The sequence below is a fragment of the Eleutherodactylus coqui genome, chromosome 8 (genome assembly GCF_035609145.1).
Source record: "Eleutherodactylus coqui strain aEleCoq1 chromosome 8, aEleCoq1.hap1, whole genome shotgun sequence".
NCBI lineage: Eukaryota > Metazoa > Chordata > Amphibia > Anura > Eleutherodactylidae > Eleutherodactylus > Eleutherodactylus coqui.
Genome location: NC_089844.1, coordinates 4,291,110 through 4,309,202, shown reverse-complemented (window position 1 = coordinate 4,309,202; position 18,093 = coordinate 4,291,110). Strand labels below are relative to the sequence as shown.

At 56.0% G+C, this 18,093-nt stretch overlaps 1 protein-coding gene across 1 annotated transcript in view; it reads right to left on the bottom strand.

Annotated features, from left to right (window-relative positions):
* Positions 1–15,594, bottom strand: part of MGAT5 (alpha-1,6-mannosylglycoprotein 6-beta-N-acetylglucosaminyltransferase) — a 186,907-nt gene extending 171,313 nt beyond the window's left edge. Inside the window, exon 1 of the mRNA XM_066575135.1 lies at positions 15,471–15,594. The gene's annotated coding sequence lies outside the window, so the exon portion shown is untranslated. The remainder of the gene's footprint in view (positions 1–15,470) is intronic.
* Between the last annotated feature and the right edge of the window lie 2,499 nt (positions 15,595–18,093).

The window sequence follows — 18,093 nt, the reverse complement described above, 5'->3', positions numbered from 1 at the left end:
TGGGGGGCTCACAAACACTGAATGGGGGGCTCACAAACACTGAAGAGGGGCTCACAAACACTGAAGGGGGGCTCACAAACACTGAAGGGGGGCTCACAAACACTGAAGGGGGGCTCACAAACACTGAAGGGGGGCTCACAAACACTGAATGGGGGCTCACAAACACTGAATGGGGGCTCACAAACACTGAATGGGGGCTCACAAACACTGAATGGGGGCTCACAAACACTGAATGGGGGCTCACAAACACTGAATGGGGGCTCACAAACACTGAAAGGGGGCTCACAAACACTGAAAGGGGGCTCACAAACACTGAATGGGGGCTCACAAACACTGAATGGGGGCTCACAAACACTGAATGGGGGCTCACAAACACTGAATGGGGGCTCACAAACACTGAATGGGGGCTCACAAACACTGAATGGGGGCTCACAAACACTGAATGGGGGCTCACAAACACTGAATGGGGGCTCACAAACACTGAATGGGGGCTCACAAACACTGAATGGGGGCTCACAAACACTGAAAGGGGGCTCACAAACACTTAAAGGGGGCTCACAAACACTGAATGGGGGCTCACAAACACTGAATGGGGGCTCACAAACACTGAATGGGGGCTCACAAACACTGAATGGGGGCTCACAAACACTGAAGAGGGGCTCACAAACACTGAAGAGGGGCTCACAAACACTGAAGAGGGGCTCACAAACACTGTAGGGGGGCTCACAAACACTGAAGGGGGGCTCACAAACACTGAATGGGGGCTCACAAACACTGAATGGGGGCTCACAAACACTGAATGGGGGCTCACAAACACTGAAAGGGGGCTCACAAACACTGAAGAGGGGCTCACAAACACTGAAGGGGGGCTCACAAACACTGAAGGGGGGCTCACAAACACTGAATGGGGGCTCACAAACACTGAATGGGGGCTCACAAACACTGACTGGGGGCTCACAAACACTGAATGGGGGCTCACAAACACTGAATGGGGGCTCACAAACACTGAAAGGGGGCTCACAAACACTGACTGGGGGCTCACAAACACTGACTGGGGGCTCACAAACACTGACTGGGGGCTCACAAACACTGACTGGGGGCTCACAAACACTGACTGGGGGCTCACAAACACTGACTGGGGGCTCACAAACACTGACTGGGGGCTCACAAACACTGACTGGGGGCTCACAAACACTGACTGGGGGCTCACAAACACTGACTGGGGGCTCGCAAACACTGAAGAGGGGCTCACAAACACTGAATGGGGGCTCACAAACACTGAATGGGGGCTCACAAACACTGAAGAGGGGCTCACAAACACTGTAGGGGGGCTCACAAACACTGAAGGGGGGCTCACAAACACTGAATGGGGGCTCACAAACACTGAATGGGGGGCTCACAAACACTGAATGGGGGGCTCACAAACACTGAATGGGGGGCTCACAAACACTGAATGGGGGCTCACAAACACTGAATGGGGGCTCACAAACACTGAATGGGGGGCTCACAAACACTGAATGGGGGCTCACAAACACTGAATGGGGGGCTCACAAACACTGAATGGGGGGCTCACAAACACTGAATGGGGGCTCACAAACACTGAATGGGGGGCTCACAAACACTGAATGGGGGGCTCACAAACACTGAATGGGGGCTCACAAACACTGAATGGGGGCTCACAAACACGTCCCCTAGATGCATCGCGGCACATCGCAGGGGGTCATTCTCTAATCCAAAGTTACAGATGATATACAGGGCGATGCTGAAAGAAAGGCGCAAAAGTAAAGGAATTTCTTTGTACATGAGTAACAGCGGGCACGGAGGGATGGGCGCAGCATATGCCAGTTCTGCCCAGATGCGTCACGCTCGGTCTGCAGCGCAGATGCCGTTCTATCATATCTGTAAGGCGCGGTCACTCCGTAAAGCCAGTTTCAGAGGAGCGCCTTTTAGTCCCGAATGTGGTCCGTCTTTTGGGGACGGCGAAATGCAGCCAAGGTGAACATTCCCACGGCCGTAGCACTTGTTTCAGGGGGCGGCACTGCTTCTTTATTAGCTTTTGCCTCCATATTACTATTAGTTTCTAGTGGGCAAATCCTGACACTCTCCAGTTGTGATCCACCGACGCGTTTCGATGCGCTCCCCGAAGCTGGCCTTTCTGTCATGCCGGCTTTTGTACAACAATTGCTTTAGGAAGGAATCTGCTTTGATTTTTGAACGTTTTGAATCATTTTATAGACATTAATTATACAGTGCGGTGCAAAAGGATTACATGTGGAAAATGAGAAAGAATGCTTCCAGAAGTGGAAGGGTTAATAGTTTTTTTCTATGAAATAATGAGTGTCTGCAGGCAGCAGTGAAGCATGGTGGAGAGCGCTACAATAATGAGTGTCCGCAGGCAGCAGTGAAGCATGGTGGGGAGCGGTACTATAATGAGTGTCTGCAGACAGCAGTGAAGCATGGTGGGGAGCGGTACAATAATGAGTGGCTGCAGGCTGCAGTGAAGCATGGTGGTGAGCGGTACAATAATGAGTGTCTGCAGGCAGCAGTGAAGCATGGTGGGGAGCGGTACAATAATGAGTGGCTGCAGGCAGCAGTGAAGCATGGTGGGGAGCGGTACAATAATGAGTGGCTGCAGGCTGCAGTGAAGCATTGGGGAAGAGCAGTACAATAATGAGTGGCTGCAGGCAGCAGTGAAGCATGGTGGGGAGCGGTACAATAATGAATGTCTGCAGGCAGCAGTGAAGCATGGTGGGGAGCGGTACAATAATGAGTGGCTGCAGGCTGCAGTGAAGCATTGGGGAAGAGCAGTACAATAATGAGTGGCTGCAGGCAACAGTGAAGCATGGTGGGGAGCGGTACTATAATGAGTGTCTGCAGACAGCAGTAAAGCATGGTGGTGAGCAGTACAATAATGAGTGTCTGCAGGCAGCAGTGAAGCATGGTGGGAGAGTGGTACAATAATGAGTGTCTGCAATAAGCAGTGAAGCATGGTGGTGAGCAGTACAATAATGAGTGTCTGCAGGCAGCAGTGAAGCATGGTGGGGAGCGGTACAATAATGAGTGGCTGCAGGCTGCAGTGAAGCATTGGGGAAGAGCAGTACAATAATGAGTGGCTGCAGGCAGCAGTGAAGCATGGTGGGGAGCGGTACTATAATGAGTGTCTGCAGACAGCAGTGAAGCATGGTGGTGAGCAGTACAATAATGAGTGTCTGCAGGCAGCAGTGAAGCATGGTGGGGAGCGGTACAATAATGAGTGGCTGCAGGCTGCAGTGAAGCATGGTGGGGAGTGGTACTATAATGAGTGGCTGCAGGCAGCAGTAAAGCATGGTGTGGAGCGGTACAATAATGAGTGTCTGCAGGAAGCAGTGAAGCATGGTGGAGAGCGGTACAATAATGAGTGTCTGCAGGCAGCAGTGAAGAGTGGTGGGGAGTGGTACTATAATGAGTGTCTGCAGGCAGCAGTGAAGGATGGTGGGGAGCGGTACAATAATGAGTGTCTGCAGGCAGCAGTGAAGCATGTTGAAGAGTGGTACTATAATGAGCGTCTGCAGGCAGCAGTGAAGCATGGTGGGGAGTGGTACTATAATGAGTGTCTGCAGGCAGCAGTGAAGCATGGTGGGGAGCGGTACTATAATGAGTGTCTGCAGGCAGCAGTGAAGCATGGTGGAGACTCCTTACAAGTTTGGGGCTGCATTTCAGCACATGGAGTTGGGGTTTGGTCAGGATTGATGGAGTCTTCAGGCGGACACTTACCCATCATGGGATACCACCAGGGGGGCATCTGATTGTGTTTCTCAATCACCAAGATTTGGAGGCAGGCCATTAACCCTTCAATTTCTTGTTTTACAGCATTTTGTATTTGTGTGTCTGTACATTATATATTACCGCCCTTGTCAGGGCGCCCCCCCTGCATAAGGGATGAACCCCATAAGTGCGGTGACCTCTCCTCTCTCTATCAATAGCCATAAACCAATTAGGAAGAAGCAGGAAAATGAGACTAGTGTCAGAAAGTGTCTGCTGCCTGTAGCAACCAATCACAGCACAGCTTTAACATTTCAAGATTATGAGACGAACGTTGGCGTGTGATTGGTTAGTATGGGCAGCGCTGTACACCTCGAATTGTGGTACGTAAGGCTCCCAGGGGGGAGGTAAGCACTAAGCCATCCGCCTGAACGCAGTTTGCCCCCTCAAGAGATACGCCGAAAAGGTGATCAAGTGCAACATGGACGACCTCAGGAGACCCCAAACCAGGAGGACAAGTATCTTCAGACCATCTGCTCAGATCGTCGCCTCGGATTTTTGCAGACGCTTTAATGTATTTAGTTCGTGAACATGTCGGGCATATATGTGCGCGCAAAACCCCCCCAAAAACACCAGGCGCTCCCACTGATATCAACAGGCTGTTTAGAAACTTTTTATCATCAATTGTAAACCTAGCAGATCACCAAAGACGCCGCACTGCGGAGGGCCCGAGCGCTCCCACCAGGGGACGGAACTATAGGGGTCGGGGAGAACCACAAGTCTCAGCAAGTCCTTCCAGAAAGGTAAAAGAGTGGGGTCCTCTATGCACTGGGTGATCTTCACGTTCCCACAAAGGGTTACAGTTGCTTCTTGAGGAACAGGTTGTCTCGCTGCCTCCTTCCTCAACAAACGGAAATTCCACTTTTGCACAATAACCTTAACGTAACTTCAAAGCGGCATCACTAACGGCGGCGTCACACAGCAGACTCACGCTCTAAGAGGCCGTCAACGGGGAAATCCACACGCAGGAACAAGCGGCATCACTAACGGCGGCGTCACACAGCAGACTCACGCTCTAAGAGGCCGTCAACGGGGAAATCCACACGCGGGAACAAGCGGCATCACTAACGGCGGCGTCACACAGCAGACTCACGCTCTGAGAGGCCGTCAACGGGGAAATCCACGTGCAGGAACAAGCGGCATCACTAACGGCGGCGTCACACAGCAGACTCACGCTCTAAGAGGCCGTCAACGGGGAAATCCACATGCAGGAACAAGCGGCATCACTAACGGCGGCGTCACACAGCAGACTCAGGCTCTGAGAGGGGGAAATCCACACGCAGGAACAAGCGGCATCACTAACAGCGGCGTCACACAGCAGACTCAGGCTCTGAGAGGCCGTCAACGGGGAAATCCACACGCGGGAACAAGCGGCATCACGTGACAGGTTCAGACCCCACCCACAAAAGGAAGACTATCGAGAGTAATGCACTAGATACGTGGGATATGTGTCACAACCCAGACAAACATTCCGCTATGTGAACACACCCAGAGCAAAATAGTAGAACTGTACTACGCACGTGCGGAGAGCAGCACCGGACACGCGTGTATGTTACTGTGCCTCTAGGATGTGTAATAGATAGCTCAGCCGCCTGCGTACGTCACACACACAACTCTGCTGCCTCCGCATGTTGCGTCACACACGCACACACACACAGCTCGGCCGCCTGCGCACGTCACACACACAGCTCGGCCGCCTGCGCACGTCACACACACAGCTCGGCCGCCTGCGCACGTCACACACACAGCTCGGCCGCCTGCGCACGTCACACACACAGCTCGGCCGCCTGCGCACGTCACACACACAGCTCGGCCGCCTGCGCACGTCACACACACAGCTCGGCCGCCTGCGCACGTCACACACACAGCTCGGCCGCTGCGCACGTCACAACACAAACACACACACAGCTCTGCCGCCTGCGCACACCGCGTCCCACACGCAGCTCGGCCGCCTCCGCACGTTGCGTCCCACACGCAGCTCGGCCGCCTGCGCACGTCACAACACAAACACACACCGCGCAGCTCGGCCGCCTGCGCACGCCCCACGCGCAGCTCGGCCGCCTGCGCACGCCCCACGCGCAGCTCGGCCGCCTGCGCACGCCCCACGCGCAGCTCGGCCGCCTGCGCACGCCCCACGCGCAGCTCGGCCGCCTGCGCACGCCCCACGCGCAGCTCGGCCGCCTGCGCACGCCCCACGCGCAGCTCGGCCGCCTGCGCACGCCCCACGCGCAGCTCGGCCGCCTGCGCACGTCCAGTCACACACGCAGCTCGGCCACGTTCGGCCGCGTCCCACGCGCAGCTCGGCCGCCTGCGCACATCCCGTCACACACGCAACTGCCACGTTCGGCCGCGTCCCGCCCGCTGCGTCCCACGCGCAGCTCGGCCGCCTGCGCACGCCGCGTCGCGCACAAACAAACACCCCCCTGCCGCCTGCGTCTCTCTCTCACACACACACACGCGCCTGATGGAAAAAACACTTTAAACCCAATAAAAATCCAATGTCAGGGAGCAGATCCCAGTGATTGCGGAGGGTCGTTCACACCAGCGGATTGTTACGCAATGTCTTATTCGGCTGTGATGGGCGATGAAGAGAATGTGCCGGAGAGCTGCGTACACCGAATGTGCCGGAGAGCTGCGTACACCGAATGTGCCGGAGAGCTGCGTACACCGAATGTGCCGGAGAGCTGCGTACACCGAATGTGCCGGAGAGCTGCGTACACCGAATGTGCCGGAGAGCTGCGTACACCGAATGTGCCGGAGAGCTGCGTACACCGAATGTGCCGGAGAGCTGCGTACACCGAATGTGCCGGAGAGCTGCGTACACCGAATGTGCCGGAGAGCTGCGTACACCGAATGTGCCGGAGAGCTGCGTACACCGAATGTGCCGGAGAGCTGCGTACACCGAATGTGCCGGAGAGCTGCGTACACCGAATGTGCCGGAGAGCTGCGTACACCGAATGTGCCGGAGAGCTGCGTACACCGAATGTGCCGGAGAGCTGCGTACACCGAATGTGCCGGAGAGCTGCGTACACCGAATGTGCCGGAGAGCTGCGTACACCGAATGTGCCGGAGAGCTGCGTACACCGAATGTGCCGGAGAGCTGCGTACACCGAATGTGCCGGAGAGCTGCGTACACCGAATGTGCCGGAGAGCTGCGTACACCGAATGTGCCGGAGAGCTGCGTACACCGAATGTGCCGGAGAGCTGCGTACACCGAATGTGCCGGAGAGCTGCGTACACCGAATGTGCCGGAGAGCTGCGTACACCGAATGTGCCGGAGAGCTGCGTACACCGAATGTGCCGGAGAGCTGCGTACACCGAATGTGCCGGAGAGCTGCGTACACCGAATGTGCCGGAGAGCTGCGTACACCGAATGTGCCGGAGAGCTGCGTACACCGAATGTGCCGGAGAGCTGCGTACACCGAATGTGCCGGAGAGCTGCGTACACCGAATGTGCCGGAGAGCTGCGTACACCGAATGTGCCGGAGAGCTGCGTACACCGAATGTGCCGGAGAGCTGCGTACACCGAATGTGCCGGAGAGCTGCGTACACCGAATGTGCCGGAGAGCTGCGTACACCGAATGTGCCGGAGAGCTGCGTACACCGAATGTGCCGGAGAGCTGCGTACACCGAATGTGCCGGAGAGCTGCGTACACCGAATGTGCCGGAGAGCTGCGTACACCGAATGTGCCGGAGAGCTGCGTACACCGAATGTGCCGGAGAGCTGCGTACACCGAATGTGCCGGAGAGCTGCGTACACCGAATGTGCCGGAGAGCTGCGTACACCGAATGTGCCGGAGAGCTGCGTACACCGAATGTGCCGGAGAGCTGCGTACACCGAATGTGCCGGAGAGCTGCGTACACCGAATGTGCCGGAGAGCTGCGTACACCGAATGTGCCGGAGAGCTGCGTACACCGAATGTGCCGGAGAGCTGCGTACACCGAATGTGCCGGAGAGCTGCGTACACCGAATGTGCCGGAGAGCTGCGTACACCGAATGTGCCGGAGAGCTGCGTACACCGAATGTGCCGGAGAGCTGCGTACACCGAATGTGCCGGAGAGCTGCGTACACCGAATGTGCCGGAGAGCTGCGTACACCGAATGTGCCGGAGAGCTGCGTACACCGAATGTGCCGGAGAGCTGCGTACACCGAATGTGCCGGAGAGCTGCGTACACCGAATGTGCCGGAGAGCTGCGTACACCGAATGTGCCGGAGAGCTGCGTACACCGAATGTGCCGGAGAGCTGCGTACACCGAATGTGCCGGAGAGCTGCGTACACCGAATGTGCCGGAGAGCTGCGTACACCGAATGTGCCGGAGAGCTGCGTACACCGAATGTGCCGGAGAGCTGCGTACACCGAATGTGCCGGAGAGCTGCGTACACCGAATGTGCCGGAGAGCTGCGTACACCGAATGTGCCGGAGAGCTGCGTACACCGAATGTGCCGGAGAGCTGCGTACACCGAATGTGCCGGAGAGCTGCGTACACCGAATGTGCCGGAGAGCTGCGTACACCGAATGTGCCGGAGAGCTGCGTACACCGAATGTGCCGGAGAGCTGCGTACACCGAATGTGCCGGAGAGCTGCGTACACCGAATGTGCCGGAGAGCTGCGTACACCGAATGTGCCGGAGAGCTGCGTACACCGAATGTGCCGGAGAGCTGCGTACACCGAATGTGCCGGAGAGCTGCGTACACCGAATGTGCCGGAGAGCTGCGTACACCGAATGTGCCGGAGAGCTGCGTACACCGAATGTGCCGGAGAGCTGCGTACACCGAATGTGCCGGAGAGCTGCGTACACCGAATGTGCCGGAGAGCTGCGTACACCGAATGTGCCGGAGAGCTGCGTACACCGAATGTGCCGGAGAGCTGCGTACACCGAATGTGCCGGAGAGCTGCGTACACCGAATGTGCCGGAGAGCTGCGTACACCGAATGTGCCGGAGAGCTGCGTACACCGAATGTGCCGGAGAGCTGCGTACACCGAATGTGCCGGAGAGCTGCGTACACCGAATGTGCCGGAGAGCTGCGTACACCGAATGTGCCGGAGAGCTGCGTACACCGAATGTGCCGGAGAGCTGCGTACACCGAATGTGCCGGAGAGCTGCGTACACCGAATGTGCCGGAGAGCTGCGTACACCGAATGTGCCGGAGAGCTGCGTACACCGAATGTGCCGGAGAGCTGCGTACACCGAATGTGCCGGAGAGCTGCGTACACCGAATGTGCCGGAGAGCTGCGTACACCGAATGTGCCGGAGAGCTGCGTACACCAGGCATTGTGGCGCAGCCAATAGATGGCGCTGCTGGGGATTTTCTCTTTCGCGTGTAACAATGAGAAGTGTATCTGAGCGCACAAAACACGCATAACCCATGTGACGCACGCCGTGTACATATGAGCTTCGTCCAGTGTGAATCGGGGGAGGGACAGCATTACCTTATGGCGAATACAAGAGCGCTTGCGCCACTAAATTACCCCTTAGAGACCGGCCAACTCGCTGCCGAGACGCCGCCATTGTTCTTACGATTTCTGCGACACGTTTACGGAGATTGTAAAGATATGAACAATAGAACGTGTATTTGGTTGATCCGACGCTTGGACCGCGGCGACGGCTTATTCCTGGCGGCGGGGGGGGGGGGGGGGGGGGGCTCGGTCTTTGCAGGCAGAGTCGTAGTTCTTACTGGCGCAGTCCAGGGGGCGTGCGACTGCTGGGCTCCTTAGTACGGTTTTTGGGAGGTGAACATACGAACAATTGCGCTTCTGGCATCAGTTTTGCCATATTCGGGTCGTTCTGAACGCGCGGACGCCGATTATGTGATACATAACCGCCATCACCTGTACCATAACCGCGGTCAGTAGGTGACATGGCCGCCATTTCCAGATCAGAAGAGCGAATGGATGACAGAAGAACACGAGGAACCATTTCCGCCGCGGGGCGCCACTAGATATCACGGTCTGACGAGATCTGTGGGAGCGCTCCGCATCGCCACGCCTACTTGTCCGTTCTCAGGATGACATCACTGCCCCCATAAAGCGGGCAGCAGACCCCCGAGATGTTGGAGAGCCCAGACCGCCACGGCGCCTCTTCCCTGACTTTCTACGCGTCTCCAAACGTCATCTCACCGAGCAGAACCCAAAATCACGTCTTTACCTCAGAAGAACCCAAAATAAGCGGCGCCAAGTAGCCGCCCGCTAACCGCCATCACCTGATACATAACCGCCATCACCTGATACATAACCGCCATCACCTGATACCATAACCGCCATCACCTGATACCATAACCGCCATCACCTGATACCATAACCGCCATCACCTGATACCATAACCGCCATCACCTGATACCATAACCGCCATCACCTGATACCATAACCGCCATCACCTGATACCATAACCGCCATCACCTGATACCATAACCGCCATCACCTGATACCATAACCGCCATCACCTGATACCATAACCGCCATCACCTGATACCATAACCGCCATCACCTGATACCATAACCGCCATCACCTGATACCATAACCGCCATCACCTGATACCATAACCGCCATCACCTGATACCATAACCGCCATCACCTGATACCATAACCGCCATCACCTGATACCATAACCGCCATCACCTGATACCATAACCGCCATCACCTGATACCATAACCGCCATCACCTGATACCATAACCGCCATCACCTGATACCATAACCGCCATCACCTGTACCATAACCGCCATCACCTGTACCATAACCGCCATCACCTGTACCATAACCGCCATCACCTGTACCATAACCGCCATCACCGGATACATAACCGCCATCACCTGTACCATAACCGCCATCACCTGATACCATAACCGCCATCACCTGATACCATAACCGCCATCACCTGATACCATAACCGCCATCACCTGATACCATAACCGCCATCACCTGATACCATAACCGCCATCACCTGATACCATAACCGCCATCACCTGATACCATAACCGCCATCACCTGATACCATAACCGCCATCACCTGATACCATAACCGCCATCACCTGATACCATAACCGCCATCACCTGATACCATAACCGCCATCACCTGATACCATAACCGCCATCACCTGATACCATAACCGCCATCACCTGATACCATAACCGCCATCACCTGATACCATAACCGCCATCACCTGATACCATAACCGCCATCACCTGATACCATAACCGCCATCACCTGATACCATAACCGCCATCACCTGATACCATAACCGCCATCACCTGATACCATAACCGCCATCACCTGATACCATAACCGCCATCACCTGATACCATAACCGCCATCACCTGTACCATAACCGCCATCACCTGTACCATAACCGCCATCACCTGTACCATAACCGCCATCACCTGTACCATAACCGCCATCACCGGATACATAACCGCCATCACCTGTACCATAACCGCCATCACCTGATACCATAACCGCCATCACCTGATACCATAACCGCCATCACCTGATACCATAACCGCCATCACCTGATACCATAACCGCCATCACCTGATACCATAACCGCCATCACCTGATACCATAACCGCCATCACCTGATACCATAACCGCCATCACCTGATACCATAACCGCCATCACCTGATACCATAACCGCCATCACCTGATACCATAACCGCCATCACCTGATACCATAACCGCCATCACCTGATACCATAACCGCCATCACCTGATACCATAACCGCCATCACCTGATACCATAACCGCCATCACCTGATACCATAACCGCCATCACCTGATACCATAACCGCCATCACCTGATACCATAACCGCCATCACCTGATACCATAACCGCCATCACCTGATACCATAACCGCCATCACCTGATACCATAACCGCCATCACCTGATACCATAACCGCCATCACCTGATACCATAACCGCCATCACCTGTACCATAACCGCCATCACCTGTACCATAACCGCCATCACCTGTACCATAACCGCCATCACCTGTACCATAACCGCCATCACCTGTACCATAACCGCCATCACCTGTACCATAACCGCCATCACCGGATACATAACCGCCATCACCTGTACCATAACCGCCATCACCTGATACCATAACCGCCATCACCTGATACCATAACCGCCATCACCTGATACCATAACCGCCATCACCTGATACCATAACCGCCATCACCTGATACCATAACCGCCATCACCTGATACCATAACCGCCATCACCTGATACCATAACCGCCATCACCTGATACCATAACCGCCATCACCTGATACCATAACCGCCATCACCTGATACCATAACCGCCATCACCTGATACCATAACCGCCATCGCCTGATACCATAACCGCCATCGCCTGATACCATAACCGCCATCGCCTGATACCATAACCGCCATCGCCTGATACCATAACCGCCATCACCTGATACCATAACCGCCATCGCCTGATACCATAACCGCCATCGCCTGATACCATAACCGCCATCGCCTGATACCATAACCGCCATCACCTGTACCATAACCGCCATCACCTGTACCACAACCGCCATCACCTGTACCACAACCGCCATCACCTGTACCATAACCGCCATCACCGGATACCATAACCGCCATCACCTGTACCATAACCGCCATCACCGGATACCATAACCGCCATCGCCTGTACCATAACCGCCATCACCAGATACATAACCGCCATCACCTGTACCATAACCGCCATCACCTGTACCATAACCGCCATCACCTGTACCATAACCGCCATCACCTGTACCATAACCGCCATCACCTGTACCATAACCGCCATCACCTGTACCATAACCGCCATCACCTGTACCATGACCGCCATCACCTGATACCATAACCGCCATCACCTGATACCATAACCGCCATCACCTGTACCATAACCGCCATCACCGGATACATAACCGCCATCACTTGTACCATAACCGCCATCACCTGTACCATGACCGCCATCACCTGATACCATAACCGCCATCACCTGTACCATAACCGCCATCACCGGATACCATAACCGCCATCACCGGATACATAACCGCCATCACCTGATACCATAACCGCCATCACCGGATACCATAACCGCCATCACCGGATACCATAACCGCCATCACCTGTACCATAACCGCCATCACCTGTACCATAACCGCCATCACCTGTACCATAACCGCCATCACCTGATACCATAACCGCCATCACCTGATACCATAACCGCCATCACCTGATACCATAACCGCCATCACCTGATACCATAACCGCCATCACCTGATACCATAACCGCCATCACCTGTACCATAACCGCCATCACCTGTACCATAACCGCCATCACCGGATACCATAACCGCCATCACCTGTACCATAACCGCCATCACCGGATACATAACCGCCATCACCTGATACCATAACCGCCATCACCTGTACCATAACCGCCATCACCTGATACCATAACCGCCATCACCTGTACCATAACCGCCATCACCGGATACATAACCGCCATCACCTGATACCATAACCGCCATCACCTGTACCATAACCGCCATCACCTGTACCATAACCGCCATCACCTGTACCATAACCGCCATCACCTGTACCATAACCGCCATCACCTGTACCATAACCGCCATCACCTGTACCATAACCGCCATCACCTGTACCACAACCGCCATCACCTGTACCATAACCGCCATCACCGGATACCATAACCGCCATCACCTGTACCATAACCGCCATCACCGGATACCATAACCGCCATCGCCTGTACCATAACCGCCATCACCAGATACATAACCGCCATCACCTGTACCATAACCGCCATCACCTGTACCATAACCGCCATCACCTGTACCATAACCGCCATCACCTGTACCATAACCGCCATCACCTGTACCATGACCGCCATCACCTGATACCATAACCGCCATCACCTGATACCATAACCGCCATCACCTGTACCATAACCGCCATCACCGGATACATAACCGCCATCACTTGTACCATAACCGCCATCACCTGTACCATGACCGCCATCACCTGATACCATAACCGCCATCACCTGTACCATAACCGCCATCACCGGATACCATAACCGCCATCACCGGATACATAACCGCCATCACCTGATACCATAACCGCCATCACCGGATACCATAACCGCCATCACCGGATACCATAACCGCCATCACCTGATACCATAACCGCCATCACCTGTACCATAACCGCCATCACCTGTACCATAACCGCCATCACCTGATACCATAACCGCCATCACCTGATACCATAACCGCCATCACCTGATACCATAACCGCCATCACCTGTACCATAACCGCCATCACCTGATACCATAACCGCCATCACCTGTACCATAACCGCCATCACCTGTACCATAACCGCCATCACCGGATACCATAACCGCCATCACCTGTACCATAACCGCCATCACCTGATACCATAACCGCCATCACCTGTACCATAACCGCCATCACCTGTACCATAACCGCCATCACCGGATACCATAACCGCCATCACCTGTACCATAACCGCCATCACCGGATACATAACCGCCATCACCTGATACCATAACCGCCATCACCTGTACCATAACCGCCATCACCGGATACATAACCGCCATCACCTCTACCATAACCGCCATCACCTGATACCATAACCGCCATCACCTGTACCATAACCGCCATCACCTGATACCATAACCGCCATCACCTGATACCATAACCGCCATCACCTGATACCATAACCGCCATCACCTGATACCATAACCGCCATCACCTGTACCATAACCGCCATCACCTGATACCATAACCGCCATCACCTGTACCATAACCGCCATCACCGGATACATAACCGCCATCACCTGATACCATAACCGCCATCACCTGTACCATAACCGCCATCACCTGTACCATAACCGCCATCACCTGTACCATAACCGCCATCACCTGTACCATAACCGCCATCACCTGTACCATAACCGCCATCACCTGTACCATAACCGCCATCACCGGATACCATAACCGCCATCACCTGATACCATAACCGCCATCACCTGTACCATAACCGCCATCACCTGTACCATAACCGCCATCACCTGATACATAACCGCCATCACCTGTACCATAACCGCCATCACCGGATACATAACCGCCATCACCTGTACCATAACCGCCATCACCTGTACCATAACCGCGCCGGCTGAAAATCTACATGACGTTTCCATGTCAACAGATCCTAAAACAGCGCGACATCCGGTCTGCATCATAAAGCTGCGATCAGCGGGGGCAAAGGTGGCGAGCGGCGGCACATGGAGCAGGACGTCCGCCCCGAGCGCTCCGGCCACCGCCACAATCACCGCCATTCGCCAACTCCTGCCCAATTATGTGACATGTTTGCTGCGGCACCAACTCCTGGCCAGTCCCCGGCACGGAAGGGGTTAACTGCGGCGGCTCCCCGGCACGGAAGGGGTTAACTGCGGCGGCTCCCCGGCACGGAAGGGGTTAACTGCGGCGGCTCCCCGGCACGGAAGGGGTTAACTGCGGCGGCTCCCCGGCACGGAAGGGGTTAACTGCGGCGGCTCCGCGGCACGGAAGGGGTTAACTGCGGCGGCTTCAGGGGGGCCCAGCGCGATGCCCGCAGCTTACCTGCTGCTCGATGGCTCGCCCGCCTCCCCCGGTGCGGACATCACTGCCACCGTCCACCGGTCCTCGCACGGCCGCCGACCGTCCTCATCCCCGCACAGCGCTAGGGCGAGCGAGGGCGGACCAATGCACCTCGCACCAGAATGAGGCCGAGCCACCAGCGCAGAAGAGGGGTGCGCTCCACAACACAACGAGAGCAGAGCGGCAGCAGCGCGGCTCGCCACCCCCTCCCAGGGCAAGCACTTGGTACACGCTGACAGCTGGATTGACGGAAGGGATTTCCAATGGCGAGGAGAGACAGCGGTATGCTAACCAATCAGCGCTGTGGGGGCGGGGCTGCCGGTAGTCTGCCTTTGTGAAGATCAGCTCATTCAGTGTGTGAAGGGCAGACGGGGAGGCGGCGGCCTCGGCAGAGGGCTGCTAGTGTCTGCGGCTGCCTGAGGGTGCCGTTACACGGTACGAGATCTCTGGCGCCTCCTAGCGCTCGTGTGAAAACCTGGCAGGGAACGCAGCCTAATATTCTCGGGCCGGACTGGTTGCTAAGGCGTTGTACACACAGCTGTCCTCCAGCAGATGCGCTCAGGCCCGGAGCAGCGCGGTCCAGGCCGACTACCGAGTGCGCCGGGTGACTGCAGGAACACCCCACACTACAGCTTCCCAGGGCGCCCCGACGTCTGCAGCCCCCCTCACCCTGCAAACCCCGGACACTGCGATGTCTGCAGCCCCCCTAACCCTGCAGCCCCACCGGTCCCTTCATCCCTCCAGACTGACATCACATGATAGAGCTGTGCGGCGGCGACCTACCTGCAAACCCACATGACCACTGCAGCCAATCATTGCACGAGGCATCTGTCCCCCAACTAGTAACATAGTATGTAAGGCCGAATGAAGACAATGTCCATCTAGTCCAGCCTGTCTATCCTCCTGTGTTGATCCAGAAGAAGGCAAAAAACCCCAAGGCCAGAAGCCAATTAGCCCTTTTGGGGAAAAAATTCCTTCCCAACTCCCTAATGGCAATCAGACTGTTCCCTGGATCAACCCCTAATAGTTCCTACCTGCCTATATACCAGGATTGACACTTAACCTAATATTTATATCCTGTAATATCCTTCTTCTCCAGAAAGACATCTAGTCCCTCTTACACTCCTCTATAGATTTTGCCATCACCACGTCCTCAGGCAGAGAGTTCCACAGTCTAACTGCTCTTACAGTAAAGAACCCCCTTCTGTGTTGGTGATGAAACCTGCTTTCTTCTAGACGTAGCGGATGCCCTTTTGTTACCGTTGCAGTCCTGGGTATAAACAGATCCTGGCAGAGATCCTTGTATCGTCCCCTCATGGATTTATACACAGTTATTTGGTCGCCCCTTAGCCGTCTTTTTCCCGGGGTTAATAATCCTAGTTTTGATGCCTCTCTGGGTATTCCAGTCTGGTGGGGGGCGCAAGGAGTCCCCCCCCCCCCAACTGGTGGGGGCATGTGGCATCTCCCCCCTAACTGGTAGCAGCGCAATGCATCTACACTTAAATTAATGGCATGAGGCGTCTCCCCCAACTAATGGCGGCATCGGGTGTCTCCCCACAAATAATGGTAGCGTAAGGCGTCACCCACCTAACTGGTGACTGTGCGAGGCGTCTCCCCCCCAACTGGTGGGGGGCGCGAGGCGTTTTCCCCTAAACTAGTGGGGGCGCGAGGCGCCCCCCCCCCCCCCGCACCAACTGGTAGGAGAGTGAGGCGTCTCCCTCCAACTGGTGGGAGAGTGAGGCGTCTCCCTCCAACTGGTGGGAGAGTGAGGCGTCTCCCTCCAACTGGTGGGAGAGTGAGGCGTCTCCCTCCAACTGGTGGGAGAGTGAGGCGTCTCCCTCCAACTGGTGGGAGAGTGAGGCGTCTCCCTCCAACTGGTGGGAGAGTGAGGCGTCTCCCTCCAACTGGTGGGAGAGTGAGGCGTCTCCCTCCAACTGGTGGGAGAGTGAGGCGTCTCCCTCCAACTGGTGGGAGAGTGAGGCGTCTCCCTCCAACTGGTGGGAGAGTGAGGCGTCTCCCTCCAACTGGTGGGAGAGTGAGGCGTCTCCCTCCAACTGGTGGGAGAGTGAGGCGTCTCCCTCCAACTGGTGGGAGAGTGAGGCGTCTCCCTCCAACTGGTAGGAGAGTGAGGCGTCTCCCCCCCAACTGGTGGGAGAGTGAGGCGTCTCCCCCCCAACTGGTAGGAGAGTGAGGCGTCTCCCTCCAACTGGTAGGAGAGTGAGGCGTCTCCCTCCAACTGGTGGGAGAGTGAGGCGTCTCCCCCCCCAACTGGTGGGAGAGTGAGGCGTCTCCCCCCCCAACTGGTGGGAGAGTGAGGCGTCTCCCCCCCCAACTGGTGGGAGAGTGAGGCGTCTCCCCCCCCCCAACTGGTGGGAGAGTGAGGCGTCTCCCCCCCCAACTGGTGGGAGAGTGAGGCGTCTCCCCCCCAACTGGTGGGAGAGTGAGGCGTCTCCCCCCCAACTGGTGGGAGAGTGAGGCGTCTCCCCCCCAACTGGTGGGAGAGTGAGGGGTCTCCCCCCCAACTGGTGGGAGAGTGAGGCGTCTCCCCCCCAACTGGTGGGAGAGTGAGGCGTCTCCCTCCAACTGGTGGGAGAGTGAGGCGTCT